Raw genomic sequence first — 9,551 nt, 5'->3', positions numbered from 1 at the left:
AGGATGTGAGGTAAAAACTCTGAATTGCTTTAACGTGCATTTCTTTAATTAGTAGTGATTTGGAGCATTTCTCTCTCCTCTCCCCCAACCCCTCAGCTGAGATAGTCTGGATTTCTTCCTTGAAAATGGTCTCTTCATATTTTTAGAGCATTTATCAATTGGGGAATGGCTCTTCTTTTAAAAAAAATGAAATGGAATCAGTGCCTTATATATCTGGAGAAGGAGATCTTTATCAGTGACACTTTGATGCAACGATTTTTCCCCCAGTTAATTGTTTCCTTTTTAATATTAACTTTATTAGATTTGTTTGTGCAAAACCTTTCAAACTTTATGCAATTGAAACAATCCATTTCACTTCTATGGTCTTTGTTTGGTCATGAACTTTTCTTCTATCTATAGGCTGATAAGTAATATTTTTTTCATATTTCTCAGCTTATGATGTAACCTTTTACACTGTGGGAATTTCTGGGTAAGTTAATCATTTTTATGAATAATGCCAACATTTTTATTAATAAAAGGATAGTGATTTGGCTATCTCTTAGACCAAAGACAATCATGGCAGGCAGGCTCACAACTTGTGGCAATCAGCTCTAATTGGATAGCAGTTAATGAGAGACTGAATATTATACTGAGGGGCTGGACCTGAATTTTGATTATGCCATTTATTTTTAATTTACTGCCAGACCTGGGCAATCTAGTCAAAGAATCTATCCCTATCTAAACCTGAGTAGAGCACAATGGCTTCCCCACCTGGGTGGGGTCTGGAGAGGGGAGAAGGTTAGTTCAACCTTCAGAAACTGAAGTCTTGAAATGAAGATAAAAGAACAAGGGGGAAATCTGAATCTCACCAAATCATTGGTTATTAGTAATCATTTCTGTCAATATTTAGGTCACATGCCATTTAGAACTTATCTTTATATTAGGTGTGAGGTGTTAGTTAAATCTAATTCCTTTCCCTTCTGCTGTCTAATTTTCGCAGCACTTTTTGTCAAATAATGAGTCCTTAACCTAGTAGCTGAGTTCTTTAGTGTTTTTCGACTATAGGGTTTTGTTCAGTAATTTTTCAGTCATATTCGACTCTCCATGACTTCATTTGGGGTTTTCTTGGTAAAGATACTGGAGTGGTTTGCCATTTCCTACTCCAGCTCATTTTACAGATGAGGAAACTAAGGCAAACAGGGTGAAGTGACTTGCCCAGGGTGACACAGCTGATAAGGGTCTGAGGCCAGATTTGAAGGAAGATGTACCTTCCTGACTCCAGGCTCAGCACTCTGTGCACTATGGCGCTACCTAGCTGACCTTAGATACATTTGTTTCGTTTAAATGATATCGTTTAAGAATAAATAGAGTCTGTTCCGCTATCAGTCTATCTAGTTTGAGGTTTCGCGCTGCTAGACTTTTGTGATTATTTCTTTTCATTATTTCTCTGGGAGTCTTACTTTTCTTCTACCATATGAATTTTCTTATAACTTTTTAGTTCTGTAAAATTCTTTGTTAGTTTTATTTGTTGACGTTGAATAGGTAAATTCATTAAGCTATTGTTTGTAACACGGACAAACTAGAATCCTTTCCGATAAATTCACGGGTGAAACAAGGATGACCACTTCTTTCTGATATTGTTATTTTAAAAGTGCCAGTTATAGCAATAAGGTAAAGAAGAAGTTGAAGGAATACCTATAGGTAAAGAAGAAAGGGAATGATCACTTTTTGCAGACATGATGTAAACAAAAGGTACACAAAGAACCCTAACAAATTCCAAAATAAATTGAAACAACAACTTCGACAAACATTCAAGATGTAAAATAAATTCATAAGGGTCATCAGCATTTCTACAAAATACTAATAAAATCCAGTGAGAAGAAATTAGTAATGTCATTAAAAGTTACTATAAAATATATGAGAGTTTACCTTTCAAGATACAGACAAGAACTATATAATCTAACCATGAATAAGTGTTTACAGGAATACAGACCTAAATATACTTATTATTAATTCATTATATATCAGATGACCCATTATATTGAAAATGGTTATGATGTATTAATAATGTTAATAGCAGTAGATGACATTTATATAGACTTTAAAATCTTCAAAGAGTTTTCCATATCTTTTCTGCTTTGAATGTCACAAAACCCCAAGAGACAGAGGCTACAAGTATTATTTTATGCCATTTTACAGATGAGGGTTCTGAGGTCCAGAGAGACTTACTGATTTTCCCACATTCACATAGCCTGTAATTTTCTAAAGCAGGATTTGAACCCAGGGCTTCCTAACTCCAAATCTAGCACTCTTCATTACACCAAACTGCTTTCCTGATGTTAACTTAGGCAGATTTTGGAGTACTCTAGGGAATACTTTTTAATAACTAGTGCTATTCTAAAAAGAACCAGATCACCTGATGAGGTAATAGATTTCTCATCGGATACCTTCTAGCAGAGGCCAAATGACTAATTGTTACCTGTGTTATAGGGTAGGAATTCTTTTTTTTTTGCACTAAATGTGGTAACTTTATTGAGGGTACAAAATATAGGACTCTAGGCTTCTTCCCCCTACCACAAGGGTGCTTTTGGACAAGGATGTGAATGGGATATAGGATCACCAGTATAAGAATGTAGGTTAGGAATGTAGGCCCCCTTCCCTCGGTGGTAGAGCTCCCTTTTTTTTTTTTTGACTGAGGATGAAGGTCCATGGCTTTCTGCTTTACTCCTTGGAAGCCATATAGACCATGAGGTCCACTACATGGTTGCTATAACCATACTCATTGTCATGCCAAGAAATGAGATTGACAAATGGTCATTGAGGGCAACACCAGCACCAACATCAAAGGGGAAAGAGTAGGTGTTGCTGTTAAAGTCACAGGATACAACCTGGTCCTCTATGTAGCCCAAGATGCCCTTCAAGTGTCCCTCTGATGCCTGCTTCACCACTTTCTTGATATCATTATATTTGGCAGGTTTCTCCAGGTGGCAGGTCAGATCCACAACAGATACATTGGGAGTAGGAACACAGAAGACCATGCCCATGAGTTTCTCATTCAGATCAGGTATGACGTTGCCTACAGCCTTAGCAGCACCAATGGAAGCAGGGTTGATGTTTTGGGCAGCCCCATGCCCATCATGCCCATCATGCCACAGCTTACCAGAGGGGCCATCTACTGTCTTCTGGGAAGCAGTAATGGTATGAACTGTAGTCATGAGTCCTTCCACAATGCCAAAGTTAACATGAATGACTTTGGCCAAGGGGGTCAAGCAGTTGGTAGTGCAAGAAGCATTACTGACAATCTTAAGGGAATTATCATATTTCTCATGATTCACTCCCACCATGAACATTGGGGCATTAGTAGAAGGGGCACAGATAATGAACCACTTGGCTCCACTTCTCAAGTGAGCCCAAGCTTTTTCCATGGTGGTAAAGTCCAGTGGACTCTACAATATACTTTGCTCCAACATCTCCTCATTTAACGTTGGTGAGATCCTACTCCTGAAAGATGGTGGTGACTTTTCCATTGGTTACCAGCTTCCCATTCTCAGCCTTTACACTGCCTTTGAATTTGCTGTGGGTGGAATCATATTGAAACATATAAACCATGGAGTTGAGGTCAATGAAGGGGTCACTGATGGCCTTGATGTCTACTTCACCTGAGGTCATGAAGCACCCAAAACGGCCAGTCTCTTGACTGTGCCCTTCATCATCTTGTTTCAGGGATGTGACTGAAGCAGCAAAATCTGGCATTAAGCTTGAGAGAAAAGCCAAAAGCCCAGGGGGAAAATTCTTGTACAATTTTGGATTGAACTGGATGACTTTTGATTGCATTTCCAACTCTGAGACTCTGGGGTTTTCTTGGAGCAGGGTGCTGCTTTACCGAATCAGTGCGGAAGCAGGTGGGGAGAAGGTCTTTGACTTAATGCTGAATCCTGCCCTGTATTTTTTTCTCTGTAGGGTCTTTTGATTCCCATATGTTTCCTGAAACTCAACAGCTAGAGATGGCTTTATTGCCTGTGGAAATGTGCTATAGAATAAGGGCCAAGGATTCTCTGAAGAACAATTTTGAAATAAAATGGGGTCACTTGACAGGAATAACCAGCAGTGAGGTGGTGTGGTAGACAGAAGGCTGGGCCTGGAGTCAGGAAGACTTGAGCTGAAATTTAACCTCCTACTTTTACTAGCTGATGACCCTGGGCAAGTCACTTAACTCTGTTTGCTTCAATTTCCTCATCTATAGAATTGGGATAGTAATAGCGTTTACCTCCCAGGGTTGTTGTGAGGGCCAAATAAGACAATCATTATATTTATGTATTTTATGTGATCACATAATTATCATATATAACATAGCATTATAAATTACATTGTATGTTATACAATGAGCATGTAATACACATTATTTATATATACTTGTGTCAATATATCATACGATTTTAAATAATAATTATGTACAGTGCCTGGCACAGAGTGCTATGTAAATGTTAGCTATTATTATAATCTGATGAGTAATAATAGTGTCTTTATTCTAGAGGATCAGTCGATATTTGTCACAGTAAAAACAACTTTTTCATTTATGTGAATGAGAAAATACACTTTATTTTATTGATGAGTGGACCAATCTAATGAATCACTCCAACAGATTAGAAAGTTTTTTATTTCCTTTTTCCTGGCCTTGTCTACCACCTAGTGGCCAATATGGATCTAGCCCCACTAGACCATTGGAGTGGACCTTAAGAGTAAGGACGATCTAAGGAATTTACTCATACTTTCTTGCTTTCTTCTGGGAACACTGTCACAGACAGATGGTACCTAATTCTGTTTTTAAATATTTACTGATTGGTGGGTGGAGAATGTGTCTTGTCTCCTGTTTAAATTAATGCCCCCACAAACCTTATCATCTTCAGGTTTAGCTTTTTGATGGAAATGAAAGCCCCTTTCTCTTATTATGCCTTTGGTAATGATGACAAAGAGCTGGATATTTCCCATATGGTGCCGACAAAGAGACTTCTGTGTTTACAGGGAGGACTAGACTCTCCTCCCTCTCATCAGTCAATATTTCTACCCTTTAACAATTTTTCTGATAGACCTCTATGATGCAAGGACTAAGGAACTCCACTTGGAGTAGTGGACCCACGGTGGATGTGTGACCAGTGACAAGCCACCATCTTTCAGGACTCTAAGTAATAGGTAACAGCACTGTCATTTCTGAATCCCTCAAACCATAGGTCTTCCAAATTGTGAGAGGTTCGAATGATATTTTAGCTTTTGTGGGATATATTAGACCAGAAGTTTCTTGGTGGTAGAGATGTACTTTACTGTGGTGTTTTCCTTTTGTCTATCCTGGGTGCTTTTAAAAAAAAAGATGGTCAAATGAATGGATAAAGAACATGGGATATGGAGCCCACAGGCCTGCTTTCCAGTTCCAGGTCTGTCATGGTCTAACTATATGACTTTTGACAAGTCACACAGCTTCTGTACCTCAGTTATCTTAACTCAACCAACCCTCCTAAATTAAGATTGTGGTTTTGAGGGTCCAAAGAGCTACCATATGTAAAGTGCTTTATTTAGAGGCAGCTGAAGTCAGGAGGCCAGTGAGTAGAGTGCTGGATCTGGAGTCAGGAAGACTGGAATTCAGATGGGACCGCTGATGAGACCCTGGGAAAGTCACTAAACCACTGCCTCTCTCAGTTCCCTCATCTGTAAAATGAGGACAATAATAGCACCTGCCTCCCAGGGTTGTTGTGAGGATAAAGTTAAATACTATATGTAAAGTGCTTTGTAACCCTTTAAGTACCATATAAATACAAGCTAGTATTAACTTTTATTTTAAAATTATTTTAAGAATAAAATATTAACCAGTTATTAATTAAAAATCATAAAATATATTACAATTTTATCATGAAAACAGTGGTTGCTACTTTATTAAATAAAGTATTATATCATTAATCATTATTGTCATTAATTAACATGACACCATTAATAATAATGATGATGATGACGATGATGATAGACAAAGATTTTATTATAACAAGTCCATTTGTCATCCTGCAATGGAGAACACTGTCACTTGCATTTTGCTTTCTGGCAGTTACAAGTGTACTCTCGTCTCTGCCGTTTCAGGCAAATTCTTGTTTAAACCACTCATTCATTTTTAAAATTCTCCAGGTTTGAAGTATGTATTTAGCTCCAAGTTAAGGACAAGTTAGTCTTTTCACTAAGGGACATGATGTAGAAATTGTGCCTGACCCCTTTGTAGATTTTCTGTTTTCTCATCATCTCATTAACTCTTAACATGCCTTCAAAAATATTGCTCTATTGTTTTCACACTCTACTTATATCCAAATAAGCTTCAACAGCTTACAACCGCATTAAGACATTGGAATTGGCTCTTCTCTCATTGATCTCTCTCATAATGAAGAAAAGCAGTTAAGCAGACTGCAGTGACTGTGCCTGACGGTTTATGCTCTAGCCTAACCTAGAAGTGAGATGAGATAACAATAACCAGAATAAAACAACAGCTAATATTTACATAACACACTGAAGTTTGTGAAGCACTTTCTTTACATGGCGCACCTCATTTGATCTTCACAACAGCCATGGGAGGTAAATGTTATCGTTCTGTTTTACAAAGGAGGAAACTAAGATGGAGAAAAGTCAGCTTGGCTTTCCCAGGGTAACACAGCTGTTAGTTACCTGAGGCTGAATTCAAGCTCATGTCTTTCTGTTTTAAGTCCAAGGAAAATGTACTTTATCATCTGTTCTCCAGGATCAAGAGTGGTCAACTCAACTAATCAGCATCAGGCTGCCTTGGAACAGTGCTGCCACTTTGATTGTAATAGTGGTTGTGGACATTTGGTTCTCTATCCTTGGTTCTGCACTGGTTCCCAGGTTTTTCCGAATTTCTCATATTCCTTGTCTCTTAAAGCAAATCTTATTCCATTCCATTGGCATGCCCTAATTTGCCCAGCTTCTCCCCAGTGGATGGGCACCCATTTGGCTTCCACAAATTTTTATCACCATGAAAAGTGCTCTTATGAATATTTTGGTAAATATAGAATCTTTTTTTTTCTTTTTGTCTTTGATACTCTTGGGGGGGGGGAGGGCACATCCCTAGTAGTGGAATCACTAAATGAAATGATAGGAATAGTTTCCTGACTTTTCTCACCCGATTCCAAATTAACATGCCTTTTGAAGAGGATAAATGTATGACTGCAGAGGACAATGAATATATCAAGTTCCCTAAAAATAGGAATTGGATGATACTTGAAAATCCTTTGGAGCCACTGGATTCCATTCACAGAAGAAAAACTGAACAAACTTGTATATCACATATGTATATATATATGCATACACAGAACACATTAGATATGTATATGTGTAGTATATATGTGTATATATATACACACACATACACACAAATATTCACCCCCTTCTCCCAAGAGCATATGCTCAAGGACTTTCCTAAGCCTATCATGCTTTGGCACAGCCCATCCAGAGGGAGGCAACATTTTACTGTTAAAAAATTATGTCTTGCAAAATAACTTTAACCAACAAAGATTATTAATTTATTTTTTTAAAATGATGTATACTATCTAACAGCACCCAAAAGCAACAAACCTGACCCCCCCACCCCAAAAAGCCCAAACCAATTTTAGAACAAAAATTCCTCAACATTAAAGAAAAAATTCAAAGGTTGACAAATTTATATAAATATAGACATTATATATAATACCCACATAGCAAATGAATTTTTAGAACAAGGAATGTGATTAAAATATAAACTGAATATAAAATTAGGAGTAAAGGTAAGGAAAAAATAAATATTTTAGTTATTAATGCATTCATTATTCTATACATTAATATAATTGCTTACATTAATATAGTCCTTTGAGACTTACAAAATGCTTTATAAATATTATCTCATTTGAACCTCATAACAACCCTGCAAAGAAGCTGCTTTTGTCTCAGTTTTACAAATGAAGAGACAAAGGCTTGAAATGGTTCTCTACCCAGTATTAGACCACTAGCAAGAACCAAAGGCAGCATTTCAACTGGGACCTTCCTGACTTCCAGCATTCAGTTCAATAGTTCATGCTACATGTATCACTGATTACAACTATAGTTTAACTAAGACTTAACATTTTTACTTTACCTTGAAATATAGTTTTACTCAATCATGTGGCTCAAATGTTTATTTTAGCCAGAAACTTCAAGTCCATCTTAGACTTTGAATTTAGTGAACTATTTCTTTAAAGAGACGTAATTAAAAAAAAAAAAAAGCTGAGCATTCCATTTGGCCATAAGAACCAAACTGGAAATTTTTAGAGATTTGCTTTCGGTAATAAGACGATGGGAAAATTCTGTACAATTAAGAGTACATGGAAAGGAAGGCAATAGTAATTTGGTCATTTTATGTGGAGGGGGGCTTTTACTATGTGGACATTATTGCAACTTCTCTTGACAAACAAGAGGTATTTTTTTCAAAAGTGGTTTCTAATTCAATATATAAAATTCTTGGTCAGCACAAACTCTGTGACCCATTTGGTAGGAGGGTGTGGAAACAGTATTCTAGGTATCCTCATAGATTTCTTGGCAGTGATCCAGTGGTCTAATTTTATTTGTCCCTTATTAGCTGTGTTTGTGATTTTGAGTTAGACTTTCAAATTTCTAACCCTATGGGAAGGGTCCTAAATATACTGCTAGGTTTTTAGCCACATTTCCAGATTTCCATGTATGTTTATTGTTCTTTAGGGGGATTCTCAGTTTCTCAGCAAAGGTTATAACTTTCTACATAACGTAAATTTGTAGACAGATTTCCAAATTTTTGGGTGGGCTGATAGCAATTTCTCAGTAGAAATAACTAGATTTTCTGTTTCTCCTTCTGTTTTATCTGTCTATATGTTTCTTCTTCATATTTCTGTTGTGTTTGGGAAGATCGTGAATATTTTGGTGCTCAAAACATCAGGCACAAAATTACATGTGCCTTCTCAGAGTCTAAATTGAGGCCATGGTTTAAAATTGATTCTGTGGCTAAAGTCAAACAATATGCTAAGATTCCTGGTAAATGGATGTATGTACCTGTATGTGTGTATATATGTGTGTATTAACAAAAGGAGGGAAAAAAATGAGTAAGCTATGCTGGCATCTATGCCTACATGTTCAGAACAAAGTAGAGAATAGAGGTTTCTCTATTGAAAGTTCCTTTCATCCAGGAAATCCATACAAGTGATGCAGAAGTAAAGTCTCTGGGTTGAATTAATCTGATAGCCACCTTGGTTTCCTTAGAGTATGTTGACATAGCCTTAAGAAAACCTCTGCTAGCCATCATGTCAGGGGTAGCTACTATAACTGAAACACAGAAGCGATTCGATTAGAAGGGAAGGTAATAGTTAATCTTCCCAGCCCCCCATACCGTGCTTCATTTAGTTAACAATGAATGTTGAGCCATTAGCCTGAGAATATTAGTACCACAAAGGTTCATTTTCTCTAAACGCTTATCTTCTTTGTTGAAATTTCTTTGCTTTTTGCTTTATTTCCTCTCATTAATTTTCTTGTCCAAAAATGAAAGG

General features: G+C 37.0%; 1 pseudogene; it reads right to left on the bottom strand.

The window, feature by feature from the left end:
- Positions 1–2,700: 2,700 nt before the first annotated feature.
- Positions 2,701–3,677, bottom strand: LOC140510205 (glyceraldehyde-3-phosphate dehydrogenase pseudogene; annotated as a pseudogene).
- Between the last annotated feature and the right edge of the window lie 5,874 nt (positions 3,678–9,551).

This window comes from Notamacropus eugenii, chromosome 6, assembly GCF_028372415.1.
Source record: "Notamacropus eugenii isolate mMacEug1 chromosome 6, mMacEug1.pri_v2, whole genome shotgun sequence".
Lineage (NCBI taxonomy): Eukaryota > Metazoa > Chordata > Mammalia > Diprotodontia > Macropodidae > Notamacropus > Notamacropus eugenii.
Note: the sequence above shows the minus strand (reverse complement) of the source record. Positions and strands in the feature narration are given on the sequence as shown.